At 38.6% G+C, this 18,129-nt stretch overlaps 1 non-coding gene across 1 annotated transcript; it reads left to right on the forward strand.

Annotated features, from left to right (window-relative positions):
* Nucleotides 1-1,181: 1,181 nt before the first annotated feature.
* LOC133260874 (small nucleolar RNA SNORA61) lies at nt 1,182-1,313 on the forward strand. The gene has a single exon (XR_009741013.1). It is a non-coding gene; the product is annotated as a small nucleolar RNA SNORA61 (small nucleolar RNA).
* Nucleotides 1,314-18,129: the final 16,816 nt, after the last annotated feature.

An 18,129-nucleotide genomic window follows, 5' to 3' on the forward strand; every position in this document is an offset into this window, starting at 1 on the left:
CAGAGATACAGACTTCGTGGAGAGTTGTCAATGCTGCTCAGCACCCAGCTCAACTATATAAAGATACCAGGAGAGGGAACATCTGCAGTTTTCCCATTCATGGTGCTGCTGTATAATTATGCTGAAGCCAAGACAACCCTTGATTCTAGAGGCAAGAGGAAAAACATTATGCTGGCAGTGTCTAGAAGCTCCTTGCTGCTGCTGCTGCTGCTAAGTCGCTCCAGTCGTGTCCGACTCTGTGCGACCCCATAGACGGCAGCCCACCAGGCTCCCCCGTCCCTGGGATTCTCCAGGCAAGAACACTGGAGTGGGTTGCCATTTCCTTCTCCAATGCATGAAAGTGAAAAGTGAAAGTGAAGTCACTCAGTCGTGTCCGACTCTCAGTGATCCCATGGACTGCAGCCTACCAGGCTCCTCACCCATGGAATTTTCCAGGCAAGAGTACTGGAGTGGGGTGCCATTGCCTTAGCAGCTTTTAAAATAACCCTTGTGATACCTAATGCTGATTCATGCTGATGTATGGCAAAAACCATCACAATATTGTAAAGTAATTGCCCTCTAATTAAAAAAAAAAATATATATATATATATATATTAAAAAATAACTCTGTGAGCTAGCTCTTGGTTTACATCACAGTGTCTTCCCAAATTCCTTCGCAAACCATCTCTTCATGGTGGAGCTGCTTATACTATTGTGGCTCCACCTCTAATTACTGGATGCATTTTGTGAAAATTAATTGATATGTCAAGTGCAGGAGAGAAATTCCTGGCTAGGGAAACTGAATCGGACATGCACAATTCAGCCACAGACAGAAACTGTTTGGAGGGCCAAAATGCCATTGAGTTGATCCGTCTTCTCTCTTCGTTTTGTCCCTCTATAAAGTCTAGAATCCCTTGGAATTTCTCCTAAATGTTGCAATGTGATGCTTTTTATTTATATTCCTTAATTTTTATGCCTTTTCTATCTCTAATAATTATTTTGATTAAATGTCCCCGACCCCCTTTACCCTCACTCAAAAGTCTTGGATCTGCCCAGGGTGAGGAGTAGAACATGAAGTCAGTGCATACATGACTACACTTTTGCATTTTATACTAAGAGCATGCTTTACTTTAATAATCAAGAAAACAAGTAATATGTTATCAAGAAAATCATCATAAGGTAAAAATTTAAAAATAAATTAAACCCTCCAGTGCCCTTTCCCATCGAATCTGAATTCCGGTCTCAGTGGTCATATTAATAAAAGGAGGAATAGTAGCACTGAAGCTGTGCTCATAGTATCTGCTATATAGCATGTGGGCTAATTTCAAACAAGGTAAAAATAATACAATTAAATCTAAAAAAATAAGTAAATATTAAGATGGCTGGCATTTTCCTCAGAATTAGAAATAAATATAATTTTATATACATATGATACAATGAAAGTCTTTTATACACAGATATGTGAATGTAGACTATGCCTAAATAATCAAATAAAAATTAAAGAAAGCTTTTCTTAAGTTTATATGTCTACAGAAAGTATTTTGAAGTAATCTTTTATTGATGACTTTCTACATAATTCCCAAGACTATTACTTATGGAAAAACAGATATTCCCTTTTCTTCTCAAATGCTATCTTTTAAGAATATTTACCTGGTGTCAAAAAGAGAGTCCAGAGATTTATAGTAATTATTAATCTCTTTGAAATAATCATGAAATATTTTCCCAGAATCCAATAAAATATTGATACTTAGTGATAGAACTGGAATGCAGTTGTTTTATTTCTGTACTCAATTGAGAAAGCAGGGGAATTTGGGAGGGATTCTATTGTTATCCTTATTATTATTTTCGTAGTATTTCAGAAAACAACTTTAGTTTTTGATTTCCCCCATGCTCTGTGATCTTTCCTGCTACCAAAACATGCTACGGAAAGCTTTCTTAGCATCTCTTATCTCATAATGCAACCTTCAAGAGGAGAAAGAATTTTCTTTAACAATTTCAGAAACATTCTTATCATTTCTGGATAGAATTTTAGAGCTATGAAAATTTGTCTAACTGAATTTCAGCTAGTCAGCTTAACCTCCAGTCATGTTGGCCAAAACCTACTTAAGTGTTTGTTATTTTATGTCTAAAACTATGCATCAGTTCAGTTCAGTCACTAAATTGTGACTGACTCTTTGAGATCCCATGGACTGCAGCACACCAGGCTTCCCTGTCCTTCACCAACTCCCAGAGCTTACTCAAACTCATGTCCATTTGAGTCAGCGATGCCATCCAACCATCTTATCCTCTGTCGACCCCTTCTCCTCCCACCTTCAATCTTTCCCAGCATCAGGGTTTTTCCAGTGAGTCAGTTCTTCACATCAGGTGGCCAAAGTAGTGGAGCTTCAGCTTCAGCATCAGTCCTTCCAAAGAATATTCAGGACTGATTTCCTTTGGAATGGACTGGTTGGATCTCCTTGCAGTCCAAGGGACTCTCAAGAGTCTACACCAACACCACAGTTCAAAAGCATCAATTCTCTGATACTCAGTTTTCTTTATGGTCCAACTCTCACATCCATACATGACTACTGGAAAACCATAGCTTTGATAGATGGACCTTTGTAGACAAAGTAATGTCTCTGCTTTTTAATATGCTGTCTAGGTTGATCACAGCCTTTCTTCCAAGGACCAAGGATCTTTTAATTTCATGGCTGTAGTCATCATCTAAAGTGATTGTGGAGCCCAAGAAAATAAAGTCTCTCACTGTTTGCATTGCTTCCCCATCTATTTGCCATGTAGTGATGGGACTGGATGCCATGATCTTTGTTTTCTGACTGTTGAGCTTTAAGCCAACTTTTTCACTCTCCACTTTCACTTTCATCAGGAGGCTTTTGAGTTCCTCTTCACTTTCTGCCATAAGGATGGTGTCATCTGCATATCTGAGGTTATTGATATTTCTCCCAGCAATCTTGATTCCACCTTTTGCTTCACCCAGCCCATACATATATATTCTCTGTTTTTGGTGCTTTATATTGTATCTTCAAATTAAACAATTTTAAATGAATTTTCCAGGTAATGGCAACTTCCTTTCAATTTCCTAAATGTCTGCATCCTGTAGTCCCTATAGCAGATTTTGCATTAATATCACTACACTAAGTTGTTCTCAAACTTTTATATAGATCACCTGTCTGTTGGGGGATAAATTCACTTCACTGAAGCTAATACCAGATCACATTTTCTATTTAGCATTGTAAAAATGCTTAGGGACATGTTAAATGAAGTTCCATAAAGCCGCAATTGCATATTGCCTATCAGGGTAAGAGTTTAAAAGCTAATTACATATTCATCGATGCTTAGTTGCTGAACCATAGAAACACCTAAATAAGCAATTTGTAGTTATCCAATGTGAAATAGTCATCCTATTAACACGTAATTCAAAGCATAGAAAAAGTGTCTTTCCTAAAACCAAAGATAAAATAGAAACAAATGTTTTCTATAACAGCTAATGGACCCCAGTGCAGTTAAACTAACGAAGGGAGTGTGTTTTCTACTAACTGTTCTGTTTTCCTATTCACCAGAAAATTATACATAAAATTACAGAGATTCTTGTTAGGAATTTACAAACCACCTGTTTTTATTTCCATTCACATTTTTTCTTAAACCTCTTTTTATTTCTTCAATCTTTATATTAAAGCAGAAATACCTTTATCTTTCAGAAACTTGAAAATAATCTACTTAAGAATCTTATTTTCCACCTCTAATTCTTTCTGATGGGTGTTATCTGAATTCAAAATATTCCTAATACAACATTGTCACTTATAAAGCAAGGACCCTGGGAGTTTTATTTGGCTGTCTTCATTTGAAGAATTTGTGTTTTGTGTATCCTGGTCTCAATGCGAAGTTAATTCCCCAATCATCACTTCTGTGTAAGCTCAGAATAGACAGAACTGTACCATGTAAATTAGTGGTTGCACAGTACCCAGTGCAAGGCCTTGACTTCAAGTGCTTAACTGATACCCCTCAAAAATGTATCTTTTTCCCCAAAGATTGGAAGAGATATCCATATTCAAATTGAATAACTCTGAATACAAAGAAAAGGAAAAATGAAACCACAGTGAGAACAGAAGCAGATTATATCAATTCATGTCCCAATTCTACCTTGTACCAGCCATCAACAATGCTCTATGATCTGGCAAGAAGTTGAGATTCTCTGAACCTCAGTGATTTGTTTTTATTGTATTTTATAAAAGCACTATACCTACTAATGGGGGCTTCCCACGTGGCAAGGTGGTAAAGAATCTGCTTCTAATGCAGGAGACGCAAAAGACACATGTTTGATACCTGGGTCGGGAAGATCCCTGGAAAAGGGAACGGCAACTCATTCACAAGGTCGCAGAAAGTCGGACACAACTGAGCACATATACACACATATCTATCAATATAACAAATTTGAAATTTTAAAAGCTGGCGGCAGGTTACCGTTTGAGAAACAAAGTTGCCTACTTTATTAAGTCTCTGTGAACAACTTAGTCATCTTCAGCCTACCCAGTAACCTACAGGGCTGAAAAAACAGTGTCACAATTATGTTAAACTTCAGAAAAAGATTTCTGCAGAGACCCGCAGTCCCTATTAACTGCAGGCTAGCCATAGATTTTCAGTTCTCTCCAGAATTGAAGAGTATGAGTCAATGGGAAAAGTCATTGAGGGAACAGGATGCATCTGTTCAAATCTTCTTCCTATTAGTTACTAGTATCTGCTTCTTAATCCATCTTATCCTGTATATCAGTCATAAAACTGCACAAGCGTCTGTAAAATTCAGCAGAAAAGCAAATACACTCCCACTCTCACATAGATGTACAAAAAATGCACACTCTCTTTATTTTTTTTAGAATGCCTTTGGCTCTAGTGGTAAAAAAAACCAGTCTGCCAATGTAGAGGATGGAAGAGAGGGAGATTTCATCCCTGGGTTGAGAAGATCTACTGGAGAAAGGACTGGTTACCCACTCCAATATTCTTTCCTGGAGAATCCCATAGACAGAGGAGCCTGGCAGGCTACAGTCCATGGGGTCGCAAAGAGTCAGACACAACTAAAGTGACTTAGCATGTACACATGCATATCTTTCTCAAAAACCCTCAAAACCTCTATAATAGAGAAGGAAGACCACATTTAATCTGTCTAATCTCTAAATACTAGCCTGATGCAATAATTTAAATAGTGTTCTTACGCAAAATATGCAACCACCCATATTTCACATTTCCTTCTCTCCTGGCACAGGTTTGTGGCTCACGCAACCTCACAGAGAAAAAGGAAAGGAAATCTTGCATCCTTGGGCTGTCCTCTGATTCCTTTGGTTTCCATGGTGATGTTTTGTTCCACTGGTTGCTGTTCATCCTGCTGGGAAAAAGCTAGCAGCCTGTATAAACTCCTGATCCACATTTTCTTGTCTTGGTGAGGACCTGAAAGCTTGGCCCACCTGCATTCCAGGCCTCAGCTTTATTTTAACCCCATGCAGTCTTATCCCCAACAGTCGGAGTAAATCAATATTTCTGATGCCTGTAACTCATTTTTGACACACCAGTGTGCTGAGGTACACAGCTCTGTATTAATAGAATACAGAAGATCTTCATATTTGAGAAGAAAATGGCAACCTATTCCAGTATTCTTGCCTGGGAAATCCCACTGACAGAGGAGTCTGGTAGTCTGTAATCCATGGGGTTGCAAAGAGTCAGGCATGACTGAGAACACACACACAGATCTTCACATATGAAAAGGCTTTCAAGTCTATTGTCAAATATTGAATATTTTGCTGTTTTGAATGTTTTTCAACCTCATTGTAGCAATTTATTCTCATTCTCATGCCTACCTCATCCCTCCTCCAGGGGATGCTATAAACTTGCTAAGGTGTGTGTGTTCAGTCGCTTCAGTCATTTCCAACTCGTTGTGACTCCCTAGACTATAGCCCATCAAGCTCTTCTGTCCTTGAGATTTTCCTAGCAAGAAAACTGGTGTGGGTTGCCATGCCTTCCTCCAGGGGATCTTCCCAATTCAGGGCTCAAACCCGTGTCTCCTGCATCTGCTGCACTGCAGGCATTTTCTTTACCCACTGAGCCACCAGGGAAACCCAGACTTGCTAAGGAAAACATCAAATAGTGGAAGGCAAAAGGGAAAAGCATACACATATTTTAGTTAAAAATATAGAAATAATAGAAGGACCTATAAATAAATTCAACATGTTTCACCTCTCTTTTCCAGTTCATTCACTAGTTCACAGAAGAAAGTGCAGAGAGGAGGAGAAGGGATGAACAGTCCCCATATGCTAAATCAAGAGAGAACACCAACAATGGCCTGAGCTGGCAAGTGACTGAATCAGCCTGGCTAGGAGAGCAAGTTTTTCGGAGTTCCCCAATACTGGATAGCAAAATCCATGCAAACATCCCTGTATTTCTAAAATTGTTTTTTCAAATTATTTGCAAAGATCACTGATCTGAAAAGTGTGTGTGTGTGTGCGTGCACACACGTGCATGTGCGTGCATGCTAAGTAGCTTCAGTTGTGTCCAACTCTTTGCAACCCCATGGTCTGGAGCCTGCCAGGCCCCTCTGTCCACCAGATTCTTCAGGCAAGAATACTGGAGTGGGTTGCCATGCCCAGTTCCAGGGGGACCTTCCCAAACCAGGGATCAAACCCACATCTCTTAAGTCTCCTGCACTGGCAGGCAGGTTCTTTACCATTAGCATCACCTGGGAAGCCGCCAAATCATCTTAATTGGTCTCATAGGTATTTTTTTGTTGCTCTTTGTCCCTTTCTTGCTGACCCTGGAATTCCTTCACATGCTGTTCCATTGTTGGTTGTAGAGCTCAGAACATGAGAAAAATGATAAATACCATTCTCTGTATCTACCATACATCGTGTGCAGCTATACTTCCCATGAATGAATTGTGAGTGTGGCATTTTAGAGCACTGCTGAATTTTTCTTTGTTGTCTTCTATTTTCTTTATATTTTTTGTGTCTATTGCTTTCAGAAAGTCATATGAACATCTTTTTCAATATTTTTTATTAATAAAGCTATTGTCAACATATATTTTAAGGACAAAAACTGTGTTGATATTGTTTTATTTTCTAAATGTACATTTAGTCTGATTTTGATGGGTTATTTACCTTATACTGAGCTTTGACCTCTGGGAGTAAGGTAATAAATATTCAAATTGTGTTCCAAACTGTCTTAAGCCCCTTGCACATAACTATTCTTGTAGAAACATCAGTGAAACACTTTCAGCCCCATGGCTATTACAATAAAGCATGAATCAACGAGTACAAAGCTTTCTCCTTTGGGTGTATTAGTTTTTGAGGACTATAATAGCAAAGCACTGTAGGCTTGGTGGCTTAAACAAGAGAAATTTACTGTCTCACAGTTTTGGAGGCTATAAGTTCAAGATCAATTTGTTGCCAGAGTTCGTTCCTTCTGGAAACTGTGAGGGGGAATCTGTCCCCTTGCCTTTCTCTTAGCTTCTGATGATTGGCTGGCAATCTTTGTTGGCTTTTATATCTCTGCCTTAATCTTCATGTGGTGTTCTCTCTGTGTCCATTTCTCTTTGGCTAAATGTCCCCCTCATAATGAGGATACCAATCATATTGGATTAAGGCTCATCCTAATGACATGATCTTAACAGGTTACTTTGGCAACAACTCTATTTCCAAATAAAGTCCCATTGTGAGGTTCAGGGACTGGGACTTCAGTGTGTGAATTTGGGTGAACATGATGGTGGCCCAGATGGGAAAAACTTTGGCTGCAATGCAAGAAACCTGAGTTTGATCCCTGGGTCAGGAAGATCCCCTGGAGAAGGGAATGGCTACCCACTCCAGTATTCTTGTCTGAAGAATCCCATGGACAGAAGAGCCTGATGGGCTAGAGTTCATGGGGTCTCAAAGACTAAGAATGTTTCAAGGAGGCAAAAACTGCAAAACATATACAAAGCTTGTTATTAGAGACACAGCACAATGTATGGAAAAGCACACAGAGAAACAGTTTATTCTGTCAGAGGCAAGACGGAGCTACGCATCCGGAGAGGAGTGCAGGCGTTCTGAGTGAAGAGTGCTGTAAAGAGGCGATTTACATCACTTTTAAGGACAGCCCTTCAGGGTCTTTGTTTGCATTTGGCCAATTAACTTGTTTCTATCTCCACACCCGACTGGTCCTGGGAGCCTCCCCAAGATGTATGTACAACTTTTTTCTAAGATAGATCTCACCCACTGCAGAGGCCTACGGGTACATGTCCACACTTATTATGGGATGATGCCCCCTCCCTCCTTGACATCCAGGTAGCCTGCCCATGCATGTGCAGACAGGGAAGTCTTCCTTGATCTCAGGAGTGAGCACCTTATTTCTGCTTTAGCAGAGCTCAACTTTTACCACTAGCCTTGTCCTTGCAGTGTCTGGGTGAGAACAAAGCTTAAATTTTACTCACTTGATAAACACCAGGTGTCCATCCCAGGGTCTCATCTATCTCCTACCTTGCTTCCTCAAAGGTCTTCTTGTGACCAGAGAGACCTGTTACCCCGGCCAGAGGGATGGTGATTCTCAGGAAAATGAGCTTGTCAGGTAATATGCAACCTAGGAGAGAAGTTCCCAGAACAAGCTCTGGGACAGAGTAGGTATTCAGTGCTTACTGGATGATCAAGTTGATTGATGGAGTGTGAAGGCCAAGCACACATGAAATGCAGTCCCATGAAGGAGAAATGACAGAGGTTGTTTCACCAAGACTAGAAGATATTTTCTGTTGTTCAGTCGCTTGGTCATGTCTAACTCTTTGTGACCCTGTGGACTGCAGCACACCAGGCTTCCCTGTCCTTTACCATCTCCCAGAGCTTGCTCAAATTCGTGTCCATTGAGTCGGTGATGCCATCCAACCATCTCGTCCTCTGTCATCCCCTTCTCCTCCTGCCCTCAGTCTTTCCCAGAATAGAATATATACATAGAGTGAAATCTACTATAGTCTTTTGATTTCACCCTACCACGATGAACTGCTTGGGAGCTATGCTATTGTCATCTATTTAGATACTATCTTTGCATTTTGTAAATAAAGAAGCAAAGAGCCAGAGTGGTTTAAACAGATTGATTTCCTTACTATCAGCATTAAGGTTAGTACAATAATGAACCTTCCCAAAATTCAGTCAGTTGCTTCATACCAGCAAGTGTCCTGAATTTTTCCTCATTCTTTCAACCAGGAAGTTTCAACCAGGCACCGTGATGGGTACCACTGAGCGCTGGGTCATAAAGACTCCCCTTGACCAAATTTAAAATTCTGAGCCAAGTTTTATATCCAGACTTTGGGCTTCCCCATTCATCTTTGCATTGCCCATTCTTAGCTTGGATTTTGTTAAGTCATTTAACCACACTTCCCCACACTCACTATCTGATCACCCTTGATATTTGATCAAATTCTTCATCCTCTATCATCATCCAGATGATATCTAATCACCTTGCTCAGCCTTCAGCACAAATCTTATCAAGTCATTTAGCCAGAATACCCCCTTACCTCTGAAGTCTCTTCTTAGTAATGTTCCATTCACCCTACCCCTTTGCTATAAATCTCCATTTGTATTTGGAATTCAATCCAGTTTTATTCAGCACAGTTGTATATATTTATGTGTATATACACTCATATACTGTTTTTTTTTCCCTTAGAAATGCCAGTACCACTTAAAATAAGCTTAATTACAAAGCACCTAACTGCTCAAGTCCATTCTAGCCACATACGAAATGCCATAACCTCTACCTTATAATGCAGTGAGGGCCTTTACTCATTGGTAAATTAGATTTTAGAATATTTTAGGGGTAGGGCCTACATATTACTTAGCATTGTTACTAATATCAAAGTCTGACACTTAATCTTAAATGAAAATTAGTGGAGACATTAATTCACAAAGGATGAATAAGTGAATTAATTCTCTGTTCTTGATTTCAGTACCAACGCACTCACTGAACTATATTTATTGTAACTTTATATTCTATACTCAAATTACTTCAGGGGAAAGATATGTCACCATGTCTAGTCAAAGAATGCGAATTTTAGAGGAAGATTAATACACACACATCAGGTGAACCCCAGTCATGTGTCTTGAGATGTCACTTCCTAGCCTAGCTCTGCCTTCACGTTTCACTGCGTTGAAGTGGACTTGGTGCTGACGGTGTGAATAGGGTTTAACATTCTCACTTATTGCTGTGGCAGCTGAAGTGTTCAAGGATAGTGAGACGGTGTCCTTTTACTGTTGTCTCCATGGTGACAGGAACTCTGCATCTTGTGCTTGCTTGAGATGTGTTAGTGCCTGGATCTTACATCCAAGGTTTTCTCTGGTGAGTGATGCTTTAGACAATTAGCATGAATTCAGAGCAGCATATTTTGTTTAGCAGATTTCAGCAAGTATTTTATTTGGTTCCTTGATTTCTGGGCTCTGTCAATACTTCTGTAATTGTGAGGTCTGAGGGCTTTGGCTTTACTCTCTTTAAAAAGGGAAAATCTGATATAAAGACTATAATAAATTATTATAGACATAGAAAGTAATTGTCTGCATATTCTAATTTAAAGGTTATTGTCCCATTTCTCCAACATGACGTTTGCTGGAAAACCCCTTCATGTGAATTTAAATATTCCAGCTAAAAGAGCTCTGGGAAAAATGTAAATGCACAATCAGAAAGTGGGACGTTGTGTAGGAAAGATTCTGATTAGATGGAGAGGAGGACACAACTGTCTTGGGAAGCATTGGCTGGGTCATCGCATCAGCAACAGTAATCCGAGTGTTAGTCACACAGTTGTGTCTGACTCTCTGCGACCCCATGGACTGTAGCCCGCCAAGCTCCTCTGTCCATAGAATTCTCCAGGCAAGAAAACTGGAGTGGGGAGTCATTCCCTTCTCCAGGGGATCTTCCCGACGCAAAGATCAAACCGGGGTCTTCTGCATTGCAGGCGAATTCTTTACCGTGAGTCACCAGGGAAGCCCCATAAAATATGGACCACGTTTTGTCAGAACTCTCCACTATGACCTGTCCATACTAGATGGCCTTGAACAGCATGGCTTATAGCTTCATTGAGCGGCAAAGGCAGTAGCCTCCAAAGACAGGAACAGTGTAAAAAGAAGACTGTTCAGGGGAAAAGGTCTATTTTATACTTTTTCTCAAACTTAGCCCAAAAACTGCCATAGTTTTCTACGTATTGGGTTGGCCAAAAAATTCATTTGTGTTTTTTTGGTAAGATTTTATGGAAAAACTGGGATCCCCTGCTGGCTTAGATAATAAAGTATCTGCCTGCAATGCAGGAGATGCAGGAGACTCGAGTTCAATCCCTGGGTCAGGAAGATATACTGGAGGAGGAAATTACAACTTACTCCAGTATTCTTACCTGGAGAATTCCACAGACAGAGCAGCCTGGCCAGTTACAGTCCATGGGGTTGCTAAGATTTGGACACAAAAATGGCAACCCACTCTTGCCTGAAGAATCCCATGGATGGAGGAGCCTGGCAGGCTACAGTCCATGGGGTCGCAAAGAGTTGGACACGACTGAGCGACTTCACTTAAGCAACTAACACTTATGGAAAAACTGGAACGAACGTTTTAGCCAACCAATACTAGTGAATGACAGAAGGAACACTCATTTTAACTTCCAAAACAACTTTGCAAAGCGTTTTCAAAAATCCCCTTGCATGATCAGTGAGGAGAACAATTGTTCCACAGAACAGGATAATCCTAACTATCTTTGTGTAAGTTTCATATTCTTCTCTCGAAACAAAACACAGATATCCATCTGAGACCCATAAAGCCTTAAGAGAAAGAATAAATGAGTTTATTATTGTTCCTATTAGGGCTGCTGTCCTATTTCTATTTGACCTACCCTGGGTTTTTGCCCCAGTGTCCACAGATGAGGAGGAAGGCAAAATGAGTTCTGCACTTGGATGTAACTGCAGCCGCCATCTATAATGGATCCTGAACATTTTCAAATGTCAGGCTTCAACGAGGGCTGGAGGAAATATGGCCTGTGCACAAGAACAAGACTAAATTAGAATTACACTTATCCCCTATTTTCATTGACTAACTCTCTTTGGGACTCCAACTGACCACAGAGGGGGGCTATCTCATGTACACCGTCTCCTAGTCTTACTATGACACCTGGTGCTTCCTTCCAGTCCTCTCACATGCCAGCTGCTCACTCTTAATCCTCAGGGTTAGGATGTGTGATCAAGGTCCTCCTGAGTCTTGATCATAGTCATTACTCCATGATTCTCTGAAGCAGTCATCCCCAACATTCTTGGGACTAGGGACCGGTTTCCTGGAAGACAACTTTTCCATGAATAGGGCAGGGGCTGCTTTCCAGATTATTCAAGTGCATTACATTTATTTTGAACTTTATTTCTATTGTTAGTACATCAATTCCACCTTAGATCATTAGGCATTAGAACCCAGAGGTTCTGGACCCCTGTTCTAAAGTGATAATCTTGAAAGACATACCATCTGGAAACACCATCCTTTTCCATCCTTGTTGCTCTCATATACAGACCTCTCACTGAACACTCCTCATTCACAGCAGGCTCCCACATCTAAGAGAGATTTCACTCACTCCACATGAATCTGACCTTACATTTACTCCAAGTCCTCCCATAATGCTTCAAGAATTCAGTACTCAGGTGGCAACCATCTGGCTCCCTGGCCTCTCAATTTTTCAGTGGCCTCATATACTCCCTGATGTATATCTCTCTTCTACTATAGCTACTCACCCCCATGGCCTCACCCTGGTCATCTTTCTGACTTGTAACCACTCTAATTCCAAAGTATCTTACTATGTGCTCATAAAAATTTTAACACCAGCTTAAAAAAAAAATCATTATTCCTTTTATGATCCTCCAGCCTTCTATAATGGTTTCTCCCAATCCAGGAATCATATAATGACTATTGCTTGAGTTAACGAATAAGTGAACAAACTCATGAAGAGGAAAATGCCAATAACCCAGTTACAATAACATTTCTTCTTCTACTGAACAGCAAATCCTGTGTTGAACCTGGTTCTGAGTTGCTAGGCTACACTGCTCAATCCATATATAAGCTAGGCTTCCTGCTTCCCAAGGGAAATTACTAAATACCTGGACATCACAGATGGATGGGGGATGGGAACAGAAAGCACAAAAAGGACCAGGAAGTGGTCCCTTTCCACATTAACACTGAAATAGACTTTTTATTTGAAATATGAAATACTCCTTCAAATGTGTCCTTTTATATCTGAAGAGACAGAATATATATGTGTGTATGTATATACGTGGGCTTCCCTGATAGCTCAGTTGGTAAAGAGTCCACCTGGAATGCAGGAAACCCCAATTCAATTCCTGGGTTGAAAAGATCCCCTGGAGAGGGGATAGGCTATCCACTCCAGTATTCTTGGGCTTCACTTGTGGCTCAGCTGGTAAAGAATCTACCTACAATACATAAGACCTGGGTTCCATCCCTGGGTTGTGAAGATCCCCTGGAGAAGGGAAAGGCTACCCACTTCAGTATTCTGGCCAGGAGAATTCAATGGACTGTAGAGTCCATGAGGTTGCAAAGAGCCGGACACAACTAAGCGACTTTCACTAGAGACTAGCAACTGTGCGTGCTAAGTCTCTTCAGTCATGTCCAACTCTGTGCAACCCCCATGGACTGGAGCTCACCAGGCTCCTCTGTCCATGGGATTCTTCAGGCAGAAATACTGGAGTAGGTCTCCATGCCCTCTTCCAGGGGATCTGTCCAACCCAGGGATGGAACCCACGTCTCGTGTCTTCCATATTGGCAGGCAAGTGCTTCACCACTAGCACCGCCTGGGAAGCCCCACGTGTATATGTACAACCACACAAAACTTCTTTTCTTCCATTTTTCTTTATTTTTTCTCCCCATAATTAAAATATATATAAATCCTGTCCTTTGACCAGCTGATTAAAAGGGAACTCCACTCTAGAAATGCTTTGCTTGTTTTTCTTCCTTCTGACTATGTGCTTTGCTTGTTTTTCTTCCTTTGTCTTTCTGTTTATGTTTTTACATTTTAAGCATAAAACATCTTGACATTTGCCTTCACAGAACCAGATAAAGAGAATGTTGGTTCTCTTATTTTCTGCAGTCATAATAAAATAATATTTAGGAATGAAAATAAGAAAAGCAATATACTTAACCCAGGGTCTTTATGAATGCATGTAATAGGATTTCATTTGGTAAATATGTGTTAGTTTCCTTGGATGAACAGAAGGACTCTTTATTTATTTTCCAGTGATACTAAGAAAATAGAAATAATATTGAGAACACATTTTCCACATGTTTCTGGTAAAGCCTGATATTTTCTAGCATGCTAATTCAGAAGAATCCAAATAAAACATCAAAAAGAGGGAGAGCTAATTTGTGCTCCACACCCACTGCAGACTTCATCAATTGTCACTGCCTTCTTTCCCACTGAGCACGTAAGAGGTTTATAATGCTTTTCAAGACCGAAATTTGCCATGAGAATAAAATATCTTTTTACAAAAGTCCTTATTATTTTAATATGCTTTATAATACTTCTTTAATATTCTTACATGCTTGAAGTTATTCTTGAATTAAATGATATACTAGGGATTGAAATGTTTTTCAATTTCTCCAACTTCCTAGATAACTTACATTTTCCTGTATTTTAAGGATGTCACATCACTCTCCCTTCTTTGCTAGCTTTCTTCTTGTTTATTTCTAATATTAAAATATATACACAAATGTTAATCAAAACAGATTTGAAATTTAAGTCAGAGCTGTTTATGTACACCAACTGTTTATAAGCACTTTAATAAATATACCTGAAATAGGAATATCAAGAGAAAAAAAGGAAGTTGCTCAATTATCTAATAGCCTCAAGTGCCCTAAAAACATCTGGTTAATAAGAAATTTTGACAAATGATAGTTCTGGCTTCATGCGTGAGGAAAAGCTTTCTGTTACTCAGTTCTGAAGTTTCCAGTCCCAAAAGAATAAGCTCAGAAATGAATTTCACCAAAAGTTAATATTCTGACATATCTTGTAACAGTACATCCAATTATCATAGTATCTAATCAAATTCTTTCTGTTCATCTGATGGCCAATTTCATATCATAAGAAGATATAAATTGCAAATATATGCTTCTATTCTGCTGGAATAGGACCGCTAATGATGCCCATCTGTGGGCTTCCCGGGTAATTCAGTGGTAAAGAATCCGCCTGACGAGCAGGAGATGTAGGTTTAATCCCTGTGTTGGGACAATCCCCTGGAGAAGGAAATGGCTACCCACTCCAGTATTCATGACTGGGAAATCCCATAGACAGAGGGGCCTGGTGGGCTACAGTCCATGGGATTGGAAAGAGTCAGATACGACTTATCAACTAAACAACAATGATGGCCATGCCCAAAACCCCAGAATCTGTGACTATGTTGCCTTACATGGCAAAAGGACTCTGTAGAAGTGCTCAAGGATCTTGAAAAGGGGAGATTTTCCTGAGTGTCTGGGTGGGTCCCCTGTAATCAGTGTAATTATAAGCAAAGATTTTTATAAAGTAAAAAAGAGAAGTGGTAGAGTCAGAGATTTGAAGATGCTATGTTTCTGTTTTTGAAAGTGGATGAAGGAGCACCAGATAAGAAATACAAGCGACCTCTAGAAGCTGGAGCAGGCAAAGGAATGGATTCTGCCCAAGAAGCTCCAGAAGGAACACAGCCCTGCCAACAACTTGTTAGCCCATCTCAGACTTGAACTGAAGCCCATTTCAAACTCTACATCCAGGTCTGTGAGATAATAAATTGGCATTGTTTTAAGCTGTTTCCTGAAAGCATAACAAGAATATTTTGGATTCAAAGCAACACAATATAAATAAATATCTACTGTCTGAATATGTAGCAAATCATCAGATCAGGGCAATGGGAGCAAAGTTTGTTTGTGAATGAACAGCTTGTTCAGGTTTAGTAAATAAAACTGGAGATACATTTCTGGATCACAGACGAGTATAAAGAGAGAAAAATGATGAGGATAAATATGAGAAAATGAAGCAAAGGCAATATCTCTCTTTTAAGGAAATAATAGAACTCATGAATAGAATCCTGAGCAAAAAAAAAAAAAAATAGTAGAAATGGTTTCTGAACTGAAAATGGCATGGTTCAAGAAATTTATGAAAAGCTTGATTATCTACCCATATTCAGGGCATTAAAATTACCTTGTATATTTAGGAGTAAATTAAAAATGAGTACAACTTACATTGACTTTAGATTTCTTTGCACAGTCTGAGCTTCTGGAAAACAGTAAAATAAAATTTACTACTCATGATATCTTTGTGTAGCCAAATTGATTTTCATGGGTGAAATGTATAGCAAGGTGGTTTAAATGTTTGTGGAAATAAAAGAAGATTTTCTACCAAGCCATCCTTCCTAGATAGATGTCCTTCAATTATTGAATCAAAATTTAGAATCTAACGATGGTGAGTTGTAGATAAAAGAGACTGATGATAAATATTTAAGCCAAAAAAAAAAAAAAAGCCAATGAAATAACTTAAATATCTATGGAATTTGGATACAAAATTAAATGCATAACAATTATGTGGGGGAAAAAAAACTTGCTGTTGAAAAGAGTCTTTAAAAATAAAGATTTATATCCCTTGCATTATATTACAGAAAACTAGGGAGACTGCTGAGGCATGAGATATAATGGATAGATGGATATAAAGAGAAAACAGATTCTCCTTGAATAATGATAAACTTTAAAAATCTCCTTATTATTCAAAAAATTAGATAATTTTAAGAATTTTAAGTAAATATAATTTAAAAGTGCTTAAAAACACAAGATAATCCTTAATGCAATTAAAAATTGAATACGTGCCATTTAAATTATTGCAGAAATTATGGACAAAATATATTTAGTTTGTATAGTTCCTCCAAAAAACAGAATGGAAGATGAAAACAAAAAGTTCTTTAAACAAGAAGTATACCACATGAAGATAATAGAATCCAAGCTAAAATAACCTGTTAAACCTTATTGTTTTCCAAATTATGTACAATGAAAAGTATAAAGGGGGAATTCTAATAATTATGTATTTTCAGACTCATTCTCAAAATAAAATGTAAACCTTCTCTCCATACATATCCTCTGTCCTGTTTTTCATTTTCTCTGTCCATCTCTACTTGATGTGCTTCTTTTCTGCTTCATTTAGCTGTCTTTCAGGCATAAGTCTCCGATCTTGGAAAGGTCAATTACAATAAGAGAAACATTGTCTCACTAATGTGGCCTGACTCTTAGAGACCTCTAACCCATGTGCTGTTCCCAAAAACAGTGTTCTTACTTCTGGGAAGTAAATAAAAATATTTGGGAGAATTTGTTAAACTGAATATTAAAAAAGAAAAAACTCATTAGAAAACAATTCTCAAATGAATTAAAGAACAAAACTTGGCTATATGCTACAAAAATTAAGATGCTTGGTACAATATCATTGCAAAGAAAGGGCTGGGCAAAGATAATATTAGGCAAATATAAACAGTGTCCCAAATATATTTCCAACATCCAAACATTAAATAGGATATTCACTGGAATAATAATCCATTTTGAAGTTTTGACAAAAATTAACTTAAAAGTATCAAGCAACATATTAAATATTATATTAATGTATTAAAATATGTAAAGCAACAATAGAAATATAAGGGGACATTAACATTTCAGCTAACAAAAAATAAAATTAATAAAAATGGTTCTAAGGAATAGCTGATATGCATGATCAATTATTAAACTATCCTTCAGTGATGCTGATTATATGGCATCTGTCCTAGGTCATTAGCACAATAAAGATGATAATAGCAATAGATGAAATAGTTTAATCACAGTAATAAACATAAAGCCTTTTCCTGGATATTCTGAAAATATTTTCTTAATTAACTATTACAACAGCCTGACCAGGTAGATATAACATCCATTTGAAGTGTGAGAGATCTAAGTTGAGAAAGTCTAAAATAATATATCTTAAATCACATACTCTTTCAAATAAGTGGATGAAATTTGAAATTGCATTTGTCTGATTCCTGAGCATCATACATTTTATGCCATGCCATGATGTATTTCATACTCAAAGACATTCGTCACCACAGTAGATTCTATTTCACAGTAGAGTGGAATAGAAACGTCTAAGTCATG

The sequence above is a fragment of the Bos javanicus genome, chromosome 14, assembly GCF_032452875.1.
Source record: "Bos javanicus breed banteng chromosome 14, ARS-OSU_banteng_1.0, whole genome shotgun sequence".
In the NCBI taxonomy this organism is placed as follows: Eukaryota; Metazoa; Chordata; class Mammalia; order Artiodactyla; family Bovidae; genus Bos; species Bos javanicus.